General features: G+C 40.3%; 1 protein-coding gene and 1 non-coding gene across 3 annotated transcripts in view; both read left to right on the top strand.

The window, feature by feature from the left end:
• Positions 1-25329, top strand: part of ZNF704 (zinc finger protein 704) — a 247188-nt gene that overhangs the window by 113715 nt on the left and 108144 nt on the right. The window lies entirely within an intron of this gene.
• On the top strand, positions 18681-18814 carry LOC119624967 (U11 spliceosomal RNA). Its single transcript, XR_005241127.1, has one exon. It is a non-coding gene; the product is annotated as a U11 spliceosomal RNA (small nuclear RNA).

The following is a 25329-nucleotide window of genomic DNA, read 5'->3' as shown; positions in this document are numbered from 1 at the left end:
GGCTTATGGGAGATGTACTTACAAGGACATATCATATAAAGCTTTATTTGTTAAGGAGTCTGAAAGGAGAAAAAAAAAGAGTCAATTTTGTACTGTAGGCTTGTTTCTGAGTATTAAAGAATCATTTCTGACATCTGATTAATCACACTTATTCCTGCTTGTTTTCAATCTTGTTGGATGTTTCCAAAAACTATCTCATAGATAGTATTTTCTCCTCCCACTATCTTGCAGCTGCAGTATAATCTACACTCAAAAGCTTGTGTTGCAACATGCATGCCCTTGGGCCACAATCTCTGCTTGCTTTGGCATGGTTTATTTATTCCAGACATCTATGCCTTTAGGTTGCTATAGAGATTTCAATTGAGCTAAACTGTCCAAGAAAACCTCAGGGAAGCCTGTTTAGTTTCTTCTAAAACTCAAGGTGACTAGTAGACCCAGATATTCTTAAAATGTATACTGCAAGCAAAGGAACCTCTGGGAAAAGTGGGTTAATGACCTTAGTTATAGAGGGTTTCAAGGAGAAGGTAATTTTAATAGCAGCAAAAAGGCTGAGTAGAGGGAAGTGAATTTCTTTGTAAAGGTGCTTATATGAGAACACCTGGGGTATTGATTAACATATTAACAGCTGCCTCTTTGGAGTATTGGATTGTAGCTGCTCAATATCAATAAGTTTACAAAAACTAGCCAAAGCATTATTTAGTTCAGGGTTATTGCTTATACCTATTTCAGACATTAAGCATGAGTGAATGTTTTCTTTCTGCTTTTCTGTTTCTGTATTTTCTTCAATATGCATTATTTTATGATTTAAATTATATGTAAGTAGAAAAGTGAGGCAGTGTTATTGATTATATAGTAAATTTTGAATTATTCTTATTTGTTTAGCAACTATTATGCAGTCTAGAAGTGAAGCAGTTAAACTAAACCAGAGCATAGAGGAATGAACATAGAGGTCCTTTTATTTTACATAATTTTAACACTGGTGGCCATGTGTTTCTTGGTGTCCTTAGAATTGAGAATGAACAATGAACACTTTAATGGGTGAAATCAAATAAACTGTTATTATAAGATATTTATTAATTAAGTTAATTACAAGTCTTTGAAAGATGATAGATTTGTGAGGCATCTTTTAAACAAAGGTCAAATTCTTTAAGCCTCCATAAATTCCTGGGACCTCAGTGTAATGTTAGATGATAGCACTCACTGGAATGGGTATAAAAGGTCAAAGTTTAGGAAATTCTGGCATGGACTTTTATTATGGAAAGTAGCTTAACCTCTGTATGGTGTGGTTTCCTTATTTAAAAGTAGGAGTCAGGCTGGGTGCAGTGGCTCACACCTATAATCCCAGCACTTTGGGAGGCTGAGGCGGGCGGATCACCTGAGGACTGGAGTTCAAGATGAGCCTGGCCAATGTGTTGAAACCCCCTTTCTACTAAAAATACAAAAATTAGCCGGGCATAGTGGCTCATGTCTGTAATCCCAGCTACTCCAGAGGCTGAGGCAGGAGAATCACTTGAACCCAGGAGGCAGAGATTGCAATGAGCCGAGATTGTGCCACTGCACTCCAGCCTGTGTCACAGAGTGAGACGCAGTCTCAAAAAAAAAAAAAAAAAAAAGTAAGAGTCAGACTAGATAATTGTAATGTCCCTCTAACTTTAATATTCTGTGATACAGAAGTCAGCTAAGTGTGGTAGTAATGAATTAGTAATAGAAAAATTGTTTCTAAACAATATAAAGGATCCATATGTTTCAAAATATCAGTAACATAGTTTAGGAAATTGTATTAACTGAAGTATCTTTTAGTTGGAGATAACTGAAGCTAAATTATGCTTGCTTGGATCCCAAAGGGAGTTTATAGTAAGGCTTCTGTGACCCCAAGAAAGGGCAGGGGTACAGCTTGACACCAGGAAATAGCAGAAATGACTGGAAGGAACCAGACTGCCCCTTTCTGGGTGTTCATATCATTATTCCCATCTGAAGAATGACTTCCTGCATATAGCAGGGAACCTGGCCATTGAGAGTTCATGTTTGACCCTTCCTGCTTTGGAACTCAAGGAATTTTCATTATTCTCTCCTGCCCCACATTAAAAAAAAAATATATTGGAGAAGGGTGCCCATTGGCCGAGTTTGGATGAGGTGGCTACCCTTGGATCAGTTACTGTGAACAGGGAAGCAGGTTAAATAAGATAAAGACCCCCTAGAATAATATAACTGGTTTTATTAATAGAAGAAGTAGCATATTCTAGAAGGAAAGAGTATATTTACCACAATAAGAGAAGGAGTAGTAATTGGACAAGGAAATAGTAAAGTTCACTAAACTTTTTTTTTAATTGCTAAATGAAATCATCACTTACTGTTTCTTATATAGGTAGTAACTACACTAATGAATTATTGCTGGCAGATGTGGCCATAGTTGCATTAATACATGCTGGAATTTACCTAGCTTTTAATGGATGCTCGATAAATGGTAGCTATTATTTTTATAATCTAGCCAAGAGATCGGTGTTGATCATAATTCTGATCTATTATTTTTATGATCTAACAAAGAGATAGGTGCCGCTCATAATCTCAAAAGACACAATCCCAAATGCCATAATTTTGAATGTCAAAATCCCGAAAGGTCAAAATCCCTAAACTGTAAAATCTCTAACATCTAAACATCCCAAAAATCACAATTGCAAGAGATTAAAATCCCAAATGTTAAAATCCTGACATCCAAATTCTGGGGAAGAAAATAGTGAGTTTTTGGTTATATGCAGGATAGTTACATTATGTTGGTTACCTCATGTTAGGCTGAACTATTACCTTGTTACTATCTTTATTTGGAAATTATGGCTTAAGGATGTGGGTTTAGGTGCCAAGTTGACAAGGAGTGGACTTGTGAACTTAATTTTAGGCATCAATTTACTAGATTAAGGAATACTTGGAAACCTGTTAAAACATAATTTGGGGTGTGTATGTGAGGATGTTTGCAGAGGAGATTAGTGTGAGTGAATCGGAGTGGACCAGGTGGGGAGGATCTGCCCTCAATACTGGCAGGCACCATCCAATTGGTTGGGGGCCTGGAGAGAACAAATACAGAAGGCCTCTCTCTTTGAGAGCTGGGGCCAACTTTTCTCGTGTTGCCATGGACACCAGAACTTTAGGCTCACCAAACTTTGGACCCCAGGGCTTTCACCAGTGGCCCCCTGGGGCCTGAGGATTTTGACTTAAAACTGAGAGTTACACCATTAGCTTCCCTGGTTCTGAGACCTTTGGACTTGGACTGAACCAGGCTACCTGCATCCCAAGAGTCTCCAGTTTGCAGACAGCCTGTCATGGGACTTCTCAACCACCATAATCCTGTGGACCAATTCCCCTAATACATATCTTCTCATATGCATATGCAGTTGGTTCCGTCTCCCTGGAGAACCCTGACTGCTACAGATTTGGTATTGGAGAAGCTGAATATCATTCCTTCTTGCTGTGTTTCTTATAACACAATGTAAGAGATATATGAAATTATTCTCTTGGAAAAAAGTCTGTGATAAGTTAAGTATACGAGGCTCCCTTAATGGTGAAAGATAAAAGTTTAAAAGCTAATTATTATTGGTACTGCAAAAGCAGAAAATCACTTAATTACAATGGCCAAGCAATAACCAGACTTTCAGTTGGACAGCATATACATAGAAAATTTGCAGACCACAACCACTCTCCAGATGTAAATGCAGTGAGTTTTGAAATCATGGAAGAAGTAAAAACACAACTGAAAAAGACAAAAAATCTCCCCTGCTATAATAAGGTTTAGTTCTCTGTCCACATCCAAATCTCATCTCAAATTGTAATCCCCATGTGTTGAGGGAGGGACGTGATTGGACGATGGGACCGTTTCCCCCATGTTTTCTTGTGATAGTGAGTTCTCATGAGATCTGATGGTTGTATAAGCATCTGGGATTTCCCCTGCTGGCACTTCTCTCTCTTGCCGTCATGCAAAGAAAGTCCTTGCTTCCCCTTCATCTTCTGCCATGATTGTAAGTTTCCTGAGACCTCCTCAGCCATGTGTAACTGTGAGTCTTTCCTTTATAAATTACCCAGTCTATTATTTCTTTATAATGGTGCGAAAACTGCTATTTCTTTATAGCAATGTATTTACCAATACAGTAAATTGGTGCCACAGAGAGTGGGGTACTGCTATAAAGATACCCAAAAATGTAGAAGCAACTTTGGAACTGGGTAATGGGCAGAGGTTGGAACAGTTTGGAGGGCTCGGAAGAAGACAGGAAGATGTGGGAAAGTTTGGCCCTTCCTAGAGATTTGTTGAATGGTTTTGACCAAAATGCTGATACTGATGTGAACAATGAAGTCCAGGCTGAGGTGATCTCAGATGGAGATGAGGAACTTACTAGGAACTGGAGCAAAGGTCACTCTTGCTAAGCTTTAGCAAATATGCTGGCAGCATTTTGCCCCTGCCCTAGAGATCTGTGTAACTTTGAACTTGAGAGAGATGATTTAGGGTATCTGGTGGAAGAAATTTCTGAGTAGCAAAGCATTCAAGAGGTGACAGATCATAAAAGTTTGGAAAATTTGCAGCCTGACAATGTGATAGAAAAGAAAAACCTATTTTCTGGGGAGAAATTCAAGCCTGCTGTAGAAATTTACATAGGTAATGAGGAGCCCAATGTTAATAGCCATGAAATGGGGAAAATGTCTCCAAGACATGTCAGAGACTTTCACGGGAGCCCCTCCCATCACAGGCCCAGAGGCCAGGTCCAGGGCCCCCCTGCTGCTGTGTGCAGCCTAGGCACCTGGTGCCCTGTGTCCCAGTTGCTCTAGTTATGGCTAAAAAGGTCCAAGATACAGCACAGTCCATGGTTTCAGAGGGTGCAAGCCCCAAGCCTTGGCAGCTTCCATGTGGTGTTGAGCCTGCAGGTGCACAGAAGTCAAGAATTGAGGTTTGAGAACCTCTGCCTAGATTTCGGAGAATGTATGAAAACACCTGGATGTACGGAATGTATGGAAATGCTTGCTGCAGGGGCGGGACCCTCATGGAGAACCTCTGCTGGGGCAGTGTGGAAGGGAAATGTGGGGTTGGAGCCCCCACCAGAGTCCCCACTGGGACACTGCCACCTGGAGCTGTGAGAAGACAGCCACTGTCCTCCAGACCCCAGAATGGTAGATCCACCAACAGCTGGCACCATACACCTAGAGAAGCTGCAGACACTCCACGCCAGCCCATGAAAGCAACCAGGAGGAAGATTGTACCCTGCAAAGCCACAGGGGCAGAGCTGCCTAAAACCATGGCAACCCACCTCTTGCATTAGCATATGCTAGATGTAAGACATGGAGTCAAAAGAGGTTCTTTAGGAGCTTTAAGATTTAATAACTGCCCCACTGGATTTTGGACTTACATGGGGCCTGTAGCCCCTTTGTTTTGGCCAGCTTCTCCCATTTGGAATGGGAGCATTTCATTTATCCAATCTGTACCCTCATTGTACTTTGCAAGGAACTAACTTGCTTTTGATTTTACAGGCTGATAGGTGGAAAGGACTTGCCTTGTTTTAGATGAGAATTTGGACTTGAACATTGAGTTAATGCTTGAATGAGTTAAGACTTTGGAGGACTGTTGGGAAGGCGTGATTGGTTTGGAAATGTATAAAGGACATGAGATTTGGGAGGGACCAGGGCAGAATAATATGGTTTGGCTGTGTCCCCACCCAAATCTCATCTTGAATTATAATCCCCATGTTGAGGTAGGGACCCCACATGTCAAGGGAGGGAGGTGATTAGATAATGGGGCCAGTTTCCCCCATGCTTTTCTCGTGACAGTGAGTGGGTTCTCATGAGATCTGATGATTTTATAAGCGTCTGGCATTTCCCCTGCTTGCACTTCAGTCTCCTGCCACCATGTGAAGAAGGTCCTTACTTCCCCTTCACCTTCCACCATGATTGTAAGTTTGCAGAGGCCTCCCCGGTCATGTGGAACTGTGAGTTAATTAAACCTCTTTCCTGTATAAATTACCTAGTCTCAGATACTTCTTTATAACAGTATGAAAATAAAGTAATACACCTGCCAAATTATTCAATCACGTATGACTTCTGCCCCTTCACACATAGCATCAATTTGCTATGTGATGTATTTCATTTTCACATCATGTCCAATACTGGAGGTATAAATTGTGTCAAGATTTTTAGAGACATCTAATTCATTTTATGCATTTTTTATTATTTTTTTTTTTTGCCAATTTGACTTCACAAAAGTGCATTATCACAACGTTGGGTGTAAGCATTGTGCACATATGTAGAAATATTGAAACTTCCTCAGTAAATGAAGATGTCCTTTTGTACACTTGCATTTGTTAAAGATAAAATTTCTTTAGATCTTGGTTCTTTGGGCAACTGCACATATGTTGGTGACCCATTGAAGTTTTTAACAGATCTCATCAGAAGGCTTAGGTTATCTATCAAGGTATTTCAGATGCCACAGTTACAAAGCTGGGTGCACACAATTACCAACCATAGTGACTTTGTTTACACATTTTGCTTTTTGACCTATTTATAAATATGGTTTGTCTTCCCATAACTTTTACACCTATGTGACCATTGTTAGTATACCTGAGTGTTTATGCTTACCAATATCTGTATATTAATTCTTGCCTATGTTATTGTGTAAAGTGGCCTGCAATGTATTCTGTCATGTTTTTAGATGTTTCTCAAATCTCCTTTTTAAAAATGTAAATAAACGTCTCAAGGAATTTTTATTAAGTTATTTTTTCAGAATTATATTTTCAAGATTTTGATCTCTCAGGATTGTGATTTCTAGGATTTTAGACGTTAGGGATTATGATTTTTTGGGATTTCAGTGTTCAGGATTATAGTGTTTAGCACTGTATCTTTCAGGATTATGGCCCAAACCCCCAAAAGGTTAAATTTGTAGTTAGACTTTACGTGCCAGTTATTTGAGAGCACCACAAATGTCTGTGACACAAAGAAATTTACCTTTTAACCAATTGTACTAGTTCTTTCCTGCTGCTATAACAAAATAGCTGAGACTGGGGTAAGTTGTAAGAACAGAAACTTATTTCTCACAGTTTCGGAGGCTGAGAAGTCCAAGATCAAGGTGTCGGCATTTGGTATCTGGTGAAGCTGCTCTCTGCTTCCATAATACCACCTTCTTGCTGTGTCCTCATGTAGTGGAAGAGTGGAAGGGCAAGAGGGTAATTCCTTGCAGCCCTCTCATAAGGGTACTGGTACAGTTTGGATCTGTGTCTCCACCCAAATCTCATGTTGAATTGTAATCCCCAGTGTTGGAAGGTGAGGCCTGGTGGGAGGTGATTGGATCATGGGGGTGGATTTCTTGTGAATGGTTTAGCTCCATCCTCACGATAGTGAGTGAGTTCTTGTGAGATCTGGTGATTTGAAAGTGTGCAGCAGTTCCCTGCTCGCTGTCTTGCTTCTGCTCTGGCCATGTGACATGCCTCCTCCCGCTTCACCTTCTGCCATGATTATAAGTTCCCTCTGCAGAAACCAAGCAGATGCCAGCATCATGTTTCCTGTACAGCCTGCAAGACCTATGACTCTTTTCTTTATAAATGAAACCTCTTTTCTTTATAAATTACTCAGACTCAGGTTTTGTTTTTTGTTTTGGGGGGGTTTTTTTTGAGACGGAGTCTCGCTCTGTCACCAGGCTGCAGTGCAGTGGCACGATCTTGGCTCACTGCAACCTCTGCCTCCTGGGTTCAAGCGATTCTCCTGCCTCAGCCTCCTGAGTAGCTGGGACTACAGGCATGTGCCACCACGCCCAGCTAATGTTTGTGTTTTTAGTAGAGATGAGGTTTCACCATGTTGGCCAGGATGGTCTCGATCTCTTGACCTCGTGATCTGCCCGCCTCAGCCTCCCAAAGTGTTGGGATTACAGGCGTGAGCCACCGTGCCTGGCCAGGTATTTCTTTATAGCAGTGCAAAAACAGACGAATTCAGGTGCTTATCCCATCCATGAGAATTCAGCCTCATTAATCAAAATATCACACTGGATCTTAGGTTCCAATCTGTGAATCTTGGGGACCCCTGTACATTCAAACCATAGTAACAAGTGTATTATTTATTACTGGATAACAAATTTCCACAAATTTAGCAGCTTTAAACCATGCAAACTTATTCTCTCATAGTTTCTATGGGTCAGGAATCGGGGCACAGCTTAGCTGGATCAACTGCTCATCGGGGTCTTTCTCATGAGCCTAAATTTAAAGTGTCAGCCAGGGCTGGGCGCAATGGTTCATGCCTGTAATCTCAGCACTTTGGGAGGCTGAGGCAAGAGGATCACTTGAAGCCTGGCGGTCAAGACAGCCTGAATAACATAGTAAGACCCCCATCTCTACAAAATGTATTTTTTTAATTAGCTGGGTGTGGTGGTGTACATCTGTGGTCAGCTACTTGGGAGGCTAAGATGGGAGGATTGATGGAAACCAGGAGGTTGAGGCTGCAGTAAGCCATGATCAGACCACTGCACTCCTGTCTGGGAAACAGAGCAAGATCCTGTCTCAGAAATAAAAGACAGTGTCAGCCAGGGCTGGAGTATCATCTGGAAGCTCAACTGGGGAGGGATCCTCTCCCAAGCTCCCTTACGTGGTTGTTGGCAGGATCCATTTCCTTTTGGGTTGTTGGTCTGAGGGCCTTAATTCCTAGCTGCTATTGACTAGAGTTAGGCCTCTCCTCAGTCTCTTGTTATGTGGGCCTCCCCACCATGACAGCTTACTTCATCAAAACCAGCAAGATGGAAACCCAGTCTATGTAGCCCAATTATGAAGGTGACACATCGTCACCTTTGCCATATTCTCTTGGTTACAAACAAGTCATAGGTCCTGCCACACTAGTAAAGAGGGTATTAAAAAGGGTGTGAACAGTAGGAGGTAAGATCATTGGGGGGGTATCTTAAAGTCTGCCACACCAAAATGTTGATTTAAATATTACTCACCCAGTCCGAAGCTTGTATGTAGGCGTGAGATATTTTGCTAGTGGGGGAAAAAAAGGCCCTGGAAAAAAAAAAAGCCCATGCTTAAATATAATGTGACTCTAGGGTCCATCGAAAGTCCACAAAGCTGAACATTCTAGTTAACTGCTCAGGTGCCCACAGACCCTAATCAGTCACATTAAAAGCTGTTGTGCTTGTGTTTCTACTCCTTGCATTCATTCTGTGTGACTCATTCATAATAGATACTAAGTGCTGAATAGATGAATGTTTTTTAAATCTAGTGTTTCTCCGTGGTGGGAAGCAGTATAGTGTACCAGTTCAGAGCATGAACTTTGGAGTCAGAAAAACCTGGGATCACTTGCTTCCTTTGCCACTTACTTGCTATATAACCTTTGGCAAGTTACTCAAATTCTCTAAGGCTCCGTTTCTTTCTTTATAAAATGGGGATAGTACTACCATATTTTATTACATCTAAGGCACTATGTATTTTAAGATACAGCATTATTTTCTGTGTAATTCATAAAGAAAAATAATGCTGCCAATTAAACTGTGATATAACTTGATTATAAAATGTACCCTGATTTCAAACATATTAAAATATGAAAAAAATGTATGCTTTAGAATTGATGAAATGCAAGGATGCCTACCTTTTGTGGTTTTGATAAATTTAAATGAGATAGTACACATAACACACTTAGTATACGTACCTTTCATATAGTAAAAGCCTAATAAGTATTAGCTATTTTTTTATTAGCAATTATGGTCCTCTTCTTGCAAACTCTTAAAATGAGTCATTATATTTTGCTTTCTTTTCTAATATTTGAAACTGAGTTATAGAACTGATCTACAAAACCATTGTTGGTTTTTTCAAAGAAGGAGGGAGATATTAACAAAATGGCTATCACAGACCAGATGATGTATAATGACCTGTAGTTCTGTGCAAAACGCTTAATAAGTGTGACACTTGACAAAGGCCTTTGTGTGAAGGTGTACTTCCCACGCTTCATCAATCTCTTAAGCGAAGGTAGAATAAAGGCCCAAATTATGCTCAGCAATTCAACAGGTCGAGAGCCAGCTTTTAATGCCCCTCTGCTCCGCTTGCCTGTTCCTGTGATAACTGATAATTTGGTGACTAGCTGAGCCATTGCTCCACAGTGAACTGAAGGAAACCCTTTATACCTGAGACTGGAAATACTTCCGATGACAATGAAGATGTATTTGAAGCAATGTGATATTGATACAAATTGCTCCAAAGGCACAGCTCTAATATACCACCATAGGAGGCCAAAGTCTGGACAATGATTGTATCTGTTAAATTGGCCATAGGTATAAGAAACAAAGCCCAGTGCACTTCAATTATAGTCATGTGTCACTTAACTATGGGGATAGGCATTCTGAGAAATGAGTCATTAGGCAATTTTGTCATTGTGCAAACATCATAGAATACTTAACACAAACCTTGATGGTATAGCCTACTATACAGCTAGGCTATATGGTCTAGCCTGTTGCTTCCAGGCTACAGACTTGTACAGCATGTTATTGTACTGAATACTGTAGGTAATTGTAACACAGTAGTATTTGTGTATCTAAATCTATCTAAACATTAAAAAGGTACAGTGAAAATATAATATAAAGGATTAAAAATGGTATACCTGTATAGGGCATTTCCCATGAGTGGAGCTTGCAGGACTGGGGGCTGTGTTGGGTGAGTCAGTGAGTGAGTGGTGAGTGAAGTGAAGGGCTAGAACCTTATTGTACACTACTGGAGACTCTATAAACACTGTACACTTAGGCTACACCAAATTTATTTTTTAAAATTTTCTTTCTTCAGTAATATAGTAACCTTAGCTTACTGTAACTTTCTTAGTTTATAAACATTTAAGGCTTTTTTTTAACTTTTTGACTCTTAATAACACTTAGCTTAAACCACAAATACATTATGTAGCTATACAAAAATATTTTCTTTACATCCTTATTCTATAAGCTTCTATTTTAAAAATTTTTAATTTTTTACATTTTATACCTTTTTGCTGAAAACTAAGACATAAATACACACATTAGCCTGGGCCTGTACAGGCAGAATTATCAATATCATTGTCTTCCACCTCCACATCTTGTTCTACTGGAAGGTGTTCAGGGGCAATACCATACATGGAGCTGTCATCTCCTATGATAGCAGTGCCTTCTTCTGAAAACCTCTAAAGGACCTGCCTGAGGCTGTTTTATGGTTAACTTTTGTTTTTACATAAGTAGAAGGACTGTACTCTGAAATGACAATAAAAAGTACAGTATGGTAAGTACTAGCCAATAGGAATTTTTCAGCTCTATTATAATCTTACAAGATCACCATGGTACATGACTGTATATGGAAGGACAACTGGCCACTCATGAGTCTCCTTGGCCACCTTGAGAGACTTCATAATACTTGCCCCTTTGCACACTAGTCTTGCTGCCTAATTGCCTGTGTGCCTAGCTGAACTGTAAGCTTGCAAAGGACAGTGACTGTGTGTCCTGCTCGCCATTTTTTCTGCAGTAACTAGCACTCAGAAGGTTCTTAAATCATCACTTGGTGAATGCATGAACACTGTTTAACCTCAGGCAAAGAAGTGAATTACATATAATGATGCCAGACTTTATCAAAATTCAAATAATAATCATTTTTTTTATTCAGTACATGTTCGTCAAAATTATGGTTTGTGGTCTGCCATTAATAAGACATGTTCTTTAGATTGTTAAACCAAGTGAGTTTCTGAAAAATAGGTATTGTGACAACTAGAAGTGCATACAGAGAAATTGTTCCAAATGACTTGTTCTCAGTTTTATGCCATATTATGGGGCAGTATATGAACCTCTTCCTTTTCAAACACATAAACACAGTGGGTCGCTTAAGCTTGTAGTCTCAACTGCCTAGTCTGTAAAATGGCAATGATAATAATACCTCCTCGTGGGGTTGATGTGAAGATAAGATTAAATTGTATCTTTTAAATAATAATATCCCTGGTACATAATCAGCAATGAGTGAGTAGTAAATAACAATATCATCATTGTTTCCATTGTAATGGAAACTTATGTGTTCACAGATCTGGGTGCCAGGAAACTTTGGTTGTTCTTGGAGTGAGATACAGTGCTCTTGGATATTTCTCTCTTGAGAATAGGATTTCTGGTGCAGCAACATGTGTTCTTTGAGGGGCTCTGATGATACTATAGCTCTTTAGCTACACTTTTTTTTTTTTTCGAGACGAGGTCTCCCTCTGTTACGCAGGCTGGAGTGCGGTGGTGTGATCACTTCTCACTGCAGCCTTGCTCTCCCAGGCTAAAGCCATCCTCCCTTCTCAGCCTCTCAAGTAGCTGGGACTACAGATGTGCACCAGCATACTCAACTGATTTACTGATTTTTTTTTTTTTTTTAGAAATGGGGTCTTGATGTGTTGTGCAGGGCTGGTATTGAACTTCTGAGTTCAAGTGATCCTCCCTCCTTGGCCTCCCAAAGTGCTGGAATTACAGATGTGAGCCACTGTGGCTGGCCTTCAGCTACATTTTGCTATAACATGAACTGCTGTTTGAGGGTACTGTTGTTTGTGCATTTCTTTCCTAAAATATTCAGTGTCCTGGGACTGAGTTTGGGAAACTGGTAAAGCCCAGTCATGTGAAGCCATGGTTCTCAAGCCTGGCTGCACGCTGAAATCACCAGGGGAGGCAGGGAAGCACTACAGATGCCTGGATTCTACCTAGAACTCAGTACTTGGAATAGTTCAGATTGAACCTGGATGAGCAGTATTGAGAACCTGAGGTTTAGAGCCACTGGAAATCACTGTTTCTCAGTAGTCATGTCTGTTTTCCTCAGCTGGACCCATTCTGTTCTGTTTTTTGGGGGTTTTGTTTGTTTGTTTGTTTTTGAGATAGAGTCTCACTCAGTCACCCAGGCTGGAGTGCAGTGGCATGATCTTGGCGCACTGCTGCCTCCACCTCCCAGGCTCAAGCAGTTTTCCTGCCTCAGCCTTCCGAGTAGCTGGGATTACAGGCTCCTACCACTGCGGCTGGCTAATTTAGTAGAGACAGGGTTTCACCATGTTGGCCAGGCTGGTCTTGAACTCCTGACCTTGTGATCTGCCCGCCTTGGCCTCCCAAAGTGCTGGGATTACAGGTGTGAGCTACTGTGCCCGGCCCTGTTTTTTCTTTTCTTTCTTTCTTTCTTTCTTCTTTTTTTTTTTTTAAGTGTTTTATTTGCTTTGGATTTCAATAGATCCTGGATATATCCTGGAAGTCGAGTGGATGCACATCTTAAGCCGTGGTGGGAAGGGACACTATGGAAGGAGTGACACAATTGAGTGCCTCCTTGGTGCTAGACCTGTGATGAACTTTTACCCTATTATCTTCTGCTAATTGTTGTTAATTTTTTACTAATTTACTATATTGGTCAGATTAGGCTAGGTCTGCCATGGTGACAAGCAGCCCCAAATCTCAGTAGACTTAAACAGCAAAGTCTTTAATATATTTCTGGTTTATGCTTCATGTCCATCCAGGATTCAGGTAAATGTAGCGAGGAAGAGAACACAGAGAACTGAGCACCAGCGTTAGAGAGGCAACACTTGTCACTTCTGCTCACGTTCCATTGACCCAAGCAGATCATGGGGTCCTGCCTAACTGCAGGGGAACAGGGCTTACAATCTACCCTAGGCCTCGAAGGAGGAGGCCTTGTGAACAGTCTTTAAGACCTGAACAATGAGAATGGTTTTTTGTTTGGCAGCAAGTCACTTTCTTTTTGCATTTATCCATTTATGAAATCCCAAACCAGAATAGGTATTATATGGAACTATTCTGGGGCTTTCAGAAGTGTTCATATTTCATGTCAAGTGGAGTTAATTTGCATACATACATAACATTTCGTAATTTTAAGAAATTTTGTGGAGGGTTTTCAAAAGAAATTTAATACTTGTTTTAATTTTCTGTTATAATTTTAGCATGGGAAAATGGCTGCAAAGCTGCAGATATTTTTGTTCTTTCCTTTTCTATATTTGTTGAACTAGTTAGAGGTGACTGCACATACCAGTGCAGAGGAAATACTTACCCAAACCACTAAATGGCTGTCCTCCTTGGTGTTGCATTTGTGGGAGATACTGGCTGTCCTGTTAGTATTCTACATTACTGAGCACTCAGCACCATGACAAGATATTAAACTGAAAGAAATGTTAAAATTAGTTCAGAAAATACAATCGTAAGGAAAAGAAAAAACAGGAAGAAGAAAGTCAGGAAAGACCCTTTAGGTTTGGGAGTAGACAGGAGAGACGTTTGTTTTGCTCATTTCTGATAGACAGTGGCACTCCACAGTTCGAAGCCAAGTAAGTAAGACTGGCAGCTACTTGCTCAGGGTGTACACACAGAGGTCTCTGCCTGCATCACTTCTCCTGGAAGTGAAGAGCCCTGAAATTCCCAGACGCTAGATGTTCATGTAGCAAAACAGCAAATGCTAGAGAGCATCTCTCATGGGGTCTGCCTTCGAGGATCGGAGAGGCCTGGCTATTTAGCACTGCGTATTTTTTCCATCAACTCTGGAGCTGACTTTGGGCTTTAACTTTTCTCAGGGGTTACTACATGTTTGGGGAAGCTGACAGCCCCAGCATGGATGATATTACTTTAAACATTTTTAAAACATTCTGTCCTTTTCAGATAACTTTGCTTCATTGCTTCCTTCTTTATAAAGTGTCCCCTTAGAGAGTAGGACACGTTTTATTCATTAGAATTGGAAGGGGAAAAAAGCATTCCATTCTTTAGAGCCACATCCAGCGTTCACTGCTTTTGAAGAAGGAGGGATGTTTGACACAGAAATGCATCAATGGGGAAGGCCACATTTAACTTTTGTTGTTTGGGCTCAGCACTGGAACCAAACCAGTTTTTCTTGTCCCCCCCCTTTTTTTTTCCTTTGGTCCAAGTGGCAGAAAGCCCAGAAATATAAGTTTGCATTGCCAAGAGATGGCTCTAAATATAGTGCTGGTGGGCAGGAAGATTGTTTCCTCATGAATGCAACTGGTGTGTGCTGTATACTCCTTGCCCTCCTCCAGCGGGAAGGAAGAGTTTGGCTTTGCTGCACCACAAGCCTCAGGCCCTCCTGGCTGGAGGAGTTCAGAAACAGGAGCCTGGGCAGATTTGCTTTGCACCGTCATCTCCAGCCAAGACGTGCAGATCAAACAGTCACTACCTAGCTGGCTGTTTTATTCTTTAGGATTTAGGAGTATAATTAAACACGTAAAAGTGGCCAGCTTTTAGAGACTGGGAAGAAAGCATTGTGTATGCCTTGTTTAAACACAGATTGTTTGTAAAAGGTATTAAAAAAAAAACACGTTGCTTTGCCTTGTGTTTGCTTGGAAATACGGGAGGCGTTGGCTGGCTACTGTCTACCAGCCAGCTTTGAAACGTGAATACTTTTTACTTGTTCACCAGGGCAGCATTTTGCTCTTTCCTACTGCAACTGAAAGGGAATGGAACTGGTGGGATTATTAGACTGGCTTGAAAATGCTAACTTTAAAAGATTTTTTTTTTTTTTTTTTTTTGGCCAGACATGGTGGCTTAGGTCTGTATTCCCAGCGCTTTGGGAGGCCGAGGTGGGCAGATCACCTGAGGTCGGGAGTTTGAGACCTGCCTGACCAACATGGAGAAACCCCGTCTCCAGTAAAAATACAGAATTAGCCAGGCGTCAGGACGCAGGCCTGTAATCCCATCCACTAGGGAGGCTGATGCCGGATAATCACTTGAACCCAGGAGGTGGAGGTTGCGGTGAGCCGAGATTGCACCATTGTACTCCAGTCTGGGCAACAAGAGCAAAACTCCATCTCAAAAAAAAAAAAAAAGATTTTTTTTTTAAGTTTACCCCCAAAGCAGAGCAGTCTAGCATTATAAAGAGCTTGACTCAAAACCTCCTACTGTTCTCTTGCCCTCAGCAATTAAATAAAATACACTTTGAAACCTCAGCTTGTAGATCAGATTGCCCCAAAGGGATGGAGAGAGCTGGTTTGATCATTGTATTGGTCCAGTTCCTTGATAAAGGTTTACTTTATCTCACTTTGGTTTTTTTTTGTTTTTTTTTTTTCTTTTTATCTTTTTTCCTTGGCAGTGGATATAAAATGACAGCTTTGCAGATTAGTGTTGATTTGACTTTTATGGTAAAAGCTTATTATGCCTAAGGAAATACTGCAAAGTAGCCAGTGCATTTATATAATGAAATCATCCATGTTGAATGTATTAGCATTGAATAATTAAACTCAGCCTGTAGTTGGTTCTAAAACGCAGTGCTTCTTAACAAGAGACTGTTAACTCAATAACAAGCAATAACAAGCAATCTCATCTCAGAATCCTGGCTGGGGCTGGGCACGGTGGCTCACGCCTATAATCCCAGTACTTTTGGAGATGGAGGTGGGCGGATCACCTGAGGTCAGGAGTTCGAGACCAGCCTGGCCAACTGGTGAAACCCCCGTCTCTACTAAAAAAATTACAAAAATTAGCCGGGCGTGGTGGTGAGCACCTGTAATCCCAACTACTTGGGAGGCTGAGAATCACTTGAACCCAGGAGGCGGAGGTTGCAGTGAGCCAAGACCGTGCCACTGCACTCCAGCCTGGGTGACAAGAACAAAACAAAAAAAAGAATCCTGGCTGACTTCAAGTCATGCCACTCACACCACCTGAAGGAGAGCAAAATAGTGATTTTTGATGCTGAAAGATCACACTTTAGCATCAAGCAATTTCAGGAATCTTTACAGGTATGTACTTTTAGAGTCCACTGATTGGGAAAATGCAAAGGAGAAACAGCTGCTGGGAATTAATGCTTATGTATGAATTTTTATTTTACTCATTATAATATCTTCCATGTATATTTGGAAAATAATTCAAATATGTGGTGGGTAAATTGCAGCACCTGAAACAGTGCTTGCCTCATATTAGCATTTGGTAAATAGTTTTGACTGAAAATTAAACATTGTTCAGTCAAGAGACAGTTGTTAGTGTCCAAGCAGACTGACAGAAACTTCAGACCCACAGGTTAGAAACTAAGATCCAATCTATTTCTCTTCCTCTCTTCCTTATAGGGCTCTTGTGTTGTCACTGTAAACAAAGACCAGGAAAGAACCAGCACACTGGCCCAGGGAGTCATTCTTTAGTCAGGGAAGGGCACCCTAGCAGTGAGAAGTAGTTTGCTGCCCACCTAGCTTTACAGTGTGATTATTTATGTGATTTCAAGCTGACAGTTTAAAGACTTCCTCCGCCTTGCCTCTTCTGTAATAAATATGTCCAGATATTAAGATTTGAGTGGTTAAAAAAAAGCAAAACTTTTCCCATTAACATCGTTTTGTTAAAACAGGTTATCTACGTTGCGGGAATAAACATTTTCACACACAAGAATTATTAGAGTGACTCGTTCATAAATATTTTTATTTTTCCTAAACTGATTTTTAGTCGAAAAGATTTGTTTAGGAACAGTCACCCCAAGATGTCTTCAGAGATTCCTGAACTCCTTAATGCTGTGCCATCCAGGATAGTAGCCGCACATGGCTTTTGACCATCTGAGATGATGCTAGTCAGAACTGGGGTGTGCTAAAAGTTTAAAATAAGGCCGGGTGCAGTGGCTCACACCTGTAATCCCAGCACTTTGGGAGGCTGGGGCAGGTGGATCACCAGAGGTCAGGCATTCAAGACCAGCCTGGCCAACATGGTGAAGCCCCATCTCTACTAAAAACACAAAATTAGCCAGGTGTGGTGGTGTGCACCTGTAATCCCAGCTACTCAGGAGGCTGAGGCAGGAGAATTGCTTGAACCCAGGAGGCAGAGAGTGCAGTAAGCCGAGATCACGCCATTGCATACTCCAGCCTGGGCAACAAGAGCGAAACAACTTCTCAAAAAAAAGAAAAAAAAACAAAAGAAAAGTTTAAAATACATGCTGGATTTTGAAGAGTTGTATGAGGAAAAGGATATAAATTTCTTGTCAATTTTTAATATTGATTTCACATTGAAATATTTTGCGTATGTTATACTAAATAAGATACGTTATTAAAATTAATTTCTCTATTTTTTTTTTTTTTTTTTTTTTAGTGTAGCTACCAGGAAATTCAGAATTACGTATGTGGCTTGCATTGTGTTTTTATTGGGTAGCATAGAATTAGAGTTTGAGGAGATCCCACCCCTCTGAGTCAGAGTGAGAAATCATCCCTGGCCTCCAATTGCACACAAGTTGGCAGTCATTGCCTGTGGTGCCAACCCTGCTCCATGTTGCAGCTGCCTGGGGGGATGTATGAGGACTGTGAGACCATACCTTGGCTGTGCAGGCAGGAATATCCTGAACTCCTGGCCTGATATCATTTGCCCATCCAGGAGGAGTTCTTGATTAGCCTAAAGGATAGTTAACTAGAAGCTTCCAGGGCGCAGGACTAAGTTCAAGTTAATGTTAAGGTGATTCTGTGAGAAGGCAAACACCTTATACAGTGCAGGTGAGGGAAGATTCACGCATCTGAACCATCCAGGCTGGTCAAGTTCGGCCTGATAAGTCACCTCTGGTAAAGAGGGGAGGAGAGTCCACCCCCTGGTTCAGTTACCGACACCATAGGTATAGTCACAGGCCAATGTCCTGCTGCTCTCCACAGGGACCCTTTTCCTTGGAAGAGATTTACCAAAAGCTAATTGAGTGTTTGTTGAATGTTTACTATGTGCCAAGAACTGGGTTTTTCTCTATGCATTAAACGTGTGAATAAAGGGAAAAAAGGGCTTCTGTCTTGAGTGACACAAATAGGACAACTTGATTTCTCTTCATGCAGAATAAACCTCAAGAGATTTTGGAAGCATAATTTTTTGGTAGTTGGGTAGCTGGTGATCATTGGTCCCAGCACCCTTACTCCTTGTCTAAATCAGAGGTTGCAGCTCTGGTCATGTTATATTGGACGATTCCACACACTAAACCTATGTAGTAGATTCTGCCCCACCTTAGGGCTATGTGGTATGATATATGCTGTTTCCACACTGTGCTACTGCATGCTATCTTATTGGTTTAAATGGTGTAGGTGACCATAACACAACGGCAAGCATCCTGTGTATATAAGTACAGAAAAGATACAGTAAAAATCACTATAAAAGACAAAAAGTGGGGCCAGGTGCAGGGGCTCACACCTGTAATCCCAACACTTTGGGAGGCTGAGGCAGGAGTATCTCTTGAGGCCAGGAATTCAAGACCAGTCTGGTGAACATAGTGAGACCCCATCTCTACGAATAAAAGAGTAAATAAAGGGCTCCTAATCTACTAGGGAGGTGAAGGCTGTTGGTCATTTGCAGGTAGTTAAAACTATATAGTTGTTAGGAAGTAGATGGGGCCATTCTGTTGTGGGCACAGGGGCTGAACTCACATCACACCTCACTCATTAGTAGATGACCATAGATATCAAATTGCTTTAAACGAGTTTCTGCGTCTTCACTGCTGAATCCCCAGCACCAGGAAACATGATTGGAACCATTAGTTGCTAAATAAATAATTTGTTAAATGAACCAATGTTTGAATGGAATTTCTGCATTTCTCCTACTCCCCAGAAAAAAGGGCCTGACCATGTCTTTCAGAGGCAGCCTAGAAGCTGGAGATGTCTCAGAACTAGTCAACTTCCTTCTTCTCTCCCTTCCTTCTTTCTTAACTTCCTTCCAAATTTTGGTGTCTTTCCTGACTCTAAGCCAAGTTCCCCTCACCAGTCTGTCTTTCTGTTTCCAGAACTTTTTCCTACTATTTTCCTTGGGTTCTTTCCACCCAAGAATAAGTTGCTTTCACTCTTGCTATTTGCCACAGCAATGCCCATCCCCCTGCCATTTCCACTAGTCTAAAATAAGGATTTTACACAGTATTTTAAAAAGTCATATTGCTAATGCATTGGTTTGGGCCTAGGGGGATCTTGTGAGATCCTTCCAGGCAGAGGTAGAACTCTAAAGTCAAAAGGATGGTTGCCTACAAATATGAAGGCACTGATGCTGGAGCTGAGAGGACTGGATGATGGCCTTAACTCAAATGCCATGGCATCAGATAGCTGCCTCCTACTGTTGGTCAGTTTCTCCCTTCAAGGAACAAAAACTCCCCATTCTCACTTCACCAGACACATTTCTTCTGTTTACATGAGGCTCTCAAGCATACTTAGGCTGGAGAAGAGGGTTCCATTAGACTTTGCATGGTGCCCACTTTTATTATACCAATTATTTTGTTCTGGTTATATACTTGCCATTATTTTGGGAATGGGCATTTCTACATCACAATCTCTTTTCTTCTGACAATCCAGGAAACATCTCTGACATCTGACTATAAAACAGATATTTTTGAAGATAGAGTATAGCCTTCACATAAAGCCTTGCTGTTTGTAGGAGAATTGCTATATCTAACAACTATTGCAACTTCCGAAGAGGAAAATGAAGTGCTTTAAACATTTTTTCACTGTGGCTCACGCCTGTAATCCCAGCACTTTGGGAGGCCGAGGTGGGCGGATCCCGAGACCAGGAGATCAAGACCAGCCTGGCCAAAGTGAAACCCTGTCTCTACTAAAATACAAAAAATTAGCCAAGCATGGTGTCGTGCACCTGTAGTCCCAGCTACTCAGGATGCTGAGGCAGGGGACTCGCTTGAATCTGGGAGGTGGAGGTCACAGTGAGCCGAGATTGCGCCACTGCACTCCAGCCTCCAACAAGAGCGAGACTCCATCTCAAAAAAAAAAACAAACTTTTTTTCAAAAATCTATTTAAATGGTTCAAAGTTCTTGTGGTTGGAGTGGCTTTCATCATAACTGCTGATGCAATGATAAAGTCTTCAGTCAGCCTGAGTGTACACCATGGAATGCGGATGTGCTGAATGTAGCCTCTATTTCTCTAATGACATCCTTCATCCAAGTTTATTTTAATGCCACAGTATTTGGAAAGAGGAATTTACTAAGCCCTTGTCCCCAGTCTCACTCCCTACTTCCATTTTTCAGAGGTTTGTGTAGCATAAAAAATAAGAGCAAATGCAAATCAAAAGTCTTCCAGCAGAGCTAGTGTTTCGTACTGTTTTGTAGTTCTGGCTATTTATGGTATAAACTATATTCAAGTCCCACGAACAGGGCTTTTCAATTAGCTTGAAAAAAATTATTAAATATTTGGTGGGTACCAGAATAGCAAGATTCATGGTTATTTGGAAGGCCTGTTTTATGCTTTGAGGCCACTGTGGCCTACCACAGAGCCTACACTGCAGGCTGTGAATTTAGCAAATCCCAGGGGCTTGCCTGGAAGTCAGAATTGGTCCCATATGATTAAAAACAATTTATTCAAGTACCCAGTTTCTTCAAGCAGAAAGTTAGAAGTGTTGGGATCAAGGAAGCAGATAAGGAAAGTCCGGATGAAGCACATATTAGGAAGACAGCGTATTGTCAAAGACAGTATAAAGTGGATTCAGGACTACACAGTGATTTTCCAGTTTAATACTATTGCCTTTAAAATAGAAATAGTGCTGCTTTATATTATGAAGGACTTTGTGGACTGATTGATGTGTACTTTCCCAACTATATTTTCATTTCACCTTACTAATAATGTGAATTGTGAGGATGTTTTGCCTGGTTTACTCTGCAGACTGCATTTAAATGCCTTTCTCCAGGAAGCCTTCTCTGACTCACCCCTGAGACCAATCTCCTTGCCACCCAGGGCTGAGTTCCCTATTGCCCATAACAATGGGTCCTGATCCCTCTCACAGTGCCTGAATTCGCATGATTATTTGTCTGCTGCCCCCATCAGACTTGTAAAAGTACTTGAAAACATAGGTTCTATCTAGTTGGTTCTTGTGCTGCCAAAGTTAGTATAAATACCCAGTGTGTCATAGGTGCTGAATTTACTTGAACTGTGGAGGCAAAAATGAGGTTCAGAAAACTTAAACATCTTGCCCAAGGTGCTAGAATATGAACCCCATAAGAGTAAAGCTTCAAACTATCACATTCAGTACAATATCCCCAACATCTAGAAGAGTGCTTTGCACAGAGTAGGTCCGAAAAAGGTTGAATCAGTGAGTAAAATGGGTAATAGACCAGGACATAAACCCAGGTCTGCCCTATCGAAACCCTGTACTTTTTAATATTACATCCAAAAATATATACTGTGCTTTCCCTTCAGATGGTATGAATCTTTTGCCTTTTATTATACATCCAAAAACATGAAAGGCGATCGAACCTATTTAATAAGCTCCTCCCACATGCCCAACCCTGTGTAAGGGACTTTCTTGTTTATGATTTTATTTAATCTTTCCAACAGTGCTGGAAACATTGTATGAGGTTACATTTCACTTGGGTTAATACCTGAAAGCATAGAGTAGGCATTTAATTTTATAAGAAGTTGTCAAACAGTTTCCCAAAGTGATGGTTCCATTTTACAATCTTCACAACAATCCTGAGAAAGTCTGAGTTGTGAGAAAGTCCGAGCTGTCCTAGGAAATTAAATCTGCTTTCCCTTGACAGAAATATATTTAATCAGTTAAGAGTAGTTGAGACAATTTTGATGTTTTCCTTATCTTTCCAAAGGGCCTGCGTGTTCCTGTTTTGTACACTCTGTCTTTAGAATCTGCGTGGTTCTGAGCTCGTGTTTGACTTCATTTTGAAGTACAATGTTTTTGCAGCTGTAATCCGATATGTGGAATTTGGTCATGCGCATGTGCATTTACTGGTATTTTCAGATATGAAAGCACTTCCAAAATTATAAAAAGAGGAATTGCAGAGGAATATTTTTAATGGACACATTCATATATAGTAATCCCCTTGTTGTGATATGCATGTTTTCTAGCAAAGTTGATTGTACATTTTATAGAGTATTCTATTATTTACAAGCTTAAGGTATATCACTTACTTAAAACTTTGGTTGAGGTGGGTGGCCAGTCTATTAAGATACTGGGTATTATCCATACGTAATGGTATTTCTCCTGAAGATGTCATTTCCCCCTCATAGTTAAATTTACCCTCAGAGCATTTTTCTAGTCCTGGAACTTAGCTGCATAGTTGCCACAGCCCTACAACCAAAACTAAGCAATTTCTCCCTGTGCTTGAGAATTCCTTGAATTGAAATTTCTCTATCTTGACTATCTATAAAGCTTAATATAGTCTCTATCTATAAAGACTATAATATAGTCTCTATAAAGCTTAATATAGTCTCTATCTTGACTATCTATAAAGCTTAATATAGTCAATGGTAACACTGCAGAAGTAGGGGCTGCCATCAAAACTACAATGTGATGTGGCTGTAAAATTCCATAGGAGTCCAGAAAGAAGTAAAACTATGTAGTTCCTGGATTATGACTTTGGAAATTTGAAACGTTTGTATCAAATAGATTGAGACACTGATACCTATATTTACAGCAAAACTAAGGAAAAAACAGAATGCTGCAGGAGATTGTAGGAATAGAAGAAATAGGTGTCCTCTTAAAGCACACAGTTTTTACTCTAAATTTACTTAAACATTTTAAAAATTGATCATTCAGATTGTAAATGTTTTTCTTAATTATTGACCATAGATTTTTTAAAGTACAGTTTTTAACGCATACAAGTGTCATTTCTGTTTTGTATTACTTTCATTTTCTCATAGCCATTTACTGCTACAAGGGAATAAGTAAAAATTTAGGTACTTATGAGCTTTGAGGATCAGTAAAAAATAAAGACATAATCTGTTTGTCTTCTCGTTTAAACCACAGAATTAGCTACTGGAACGTTTAATATTGGTTAGTTCATGTGTGTCTCCTCATTACTTCTGGCCTCCCCAATGGTAAAAGGGATGGTCCATTAGTTAAGCACATTATTTTGAGCAAAGATCACCCTTTCCCTGGCTCTGTGCATAAATAAAAGCATATTTGTGCCAGTTGAGTGCACTTGTGAATTGTGATGAAGATGTCATGCACTAATTTGCAGCCAGATTACATTATGACAAATTTAGCAGGGATGACACGATTATTTGAATGGAGATTTGAAATTTTTCATGATTTGAAAGTCCCCGAGCCCTTTATTCTCATGAATGATTATACTCTGCAACAAGGGAGACTATATTTAATGATGTGATTAGCAGTTTGTGACATATTTCATTTTGTGTTCTCATGTGATTGAGTTACTTTCAAATAGTACCTTGGGGAGATGAATTAACTGTTTTAGTGCCCTCGGATTTAGTTTAATGAAGTACTTCTCTCCTTGTTACTTCAATGTTCTAGAACAGTGCCATCCAAATATATATATATGTAATGTTGTGAGACACATGTTAAGTTTTTCATTTTTAAAAAGTGAAAAGAAATAGGTGATATTAATTTGAATAATATAAATTTAACCACCGTGTCTAAAATGTTATTTCAATATGTAATCAGTATTTTAAAAATATTAGTGATGTAGTTTAGATTGTTTTTTTAAATATGTCTTAGAAATCTGGTGTTTATTTTAAACTCACAGTACATCTCAATTCAGACTAGCCACATTTCAAGTCTAGAAAAGATCTCCCTGTCTTGCAGTCTGGAAGCCTCACACTGGGTTTTGTTATGAAAATTACTAAGTTTTGTTTTTTCTTAGAGTCACATTTCACTATCTTTAAGTCTTGAGATCATTGAAAAGGGAAGTTTTGATCATTACAAAAGCCAGCACTTACTGAACCATCCACTGTGTGAAGCATGTTACATCTTTTCATTATCTAATTTAATTTTCACAGGGACCCTATAAAGTTAGACATCTCTATCTCTCTGTTACACATGAGGAAATTGAGACACAGAGATTGATCTACCTGTTTGAGGTAACATTGGTTAGTAGGAGGCACAGTCAGGATTCCAATCCAGGTTTGCTGGGCCCACCCCCAGCTCTCTGCTGAGAAAGGAATGGAGACTCTAGGCATGCTGGCTGCTGAGCTACCAGGAGCCTTTCTGGATGAGTGAGAATGGAGGGTGTGCGGAGCAGCAGCAGCCAGGAGAGCCACTAGGTCAGCGCTGAAGCCCACCTGCTTCTCTGAACATCCCAGACATGTGTTTCTCTTTCTCCAGACAACATTTAGTTTATATTTATTTATCATTACATGTATAGATGTTTACCCACTAAGTTCATACAAACACATCCTTAAGCATGTTTATAAATTTGCCTGAGTACCTATGCCTCATATTGTTGAGATGAGTAACTCCTTAACCTTTACACTAATAAGAACCTGTTAATGTCATTCAAATATATTTTTGATATGGAATTGTTTTCTTTTTAATTTTAATAGGAGTCCTTTTTTTTCATGCAGTTGCAAGATGTAATAGAGTGAAAACAGAGCTCCCATACAAAGGCAGGGGACCGAAAGAGGGTAGCTGTTGCCAGCTCAAATGCCTGGGTTTATATCCTGATCATTGTCCCTCCCCCTGTGCTCTCAGGCGA

Source organism: Chlorocebus sabaeus, chromosome 8 (genome assembly GCF_047675955.1).
Source record: "Chlorocebus sabaeus isolate Y175 chromosome 8, mChlSab1.0.hap1, whole genome shotgun sequence".
Lineage (NCBI taxonomy): Eukaryota > Metazoa > Chordata > Mammalia > Primates > Cercopithecidae > Chlorocebus > Chlorocebus sabaeus.
The sequence above is the reverse complement of the archived record's forward strand: the minus strand, read 5'-3'. Positions and strand labels throughout refer to the sequence as shown.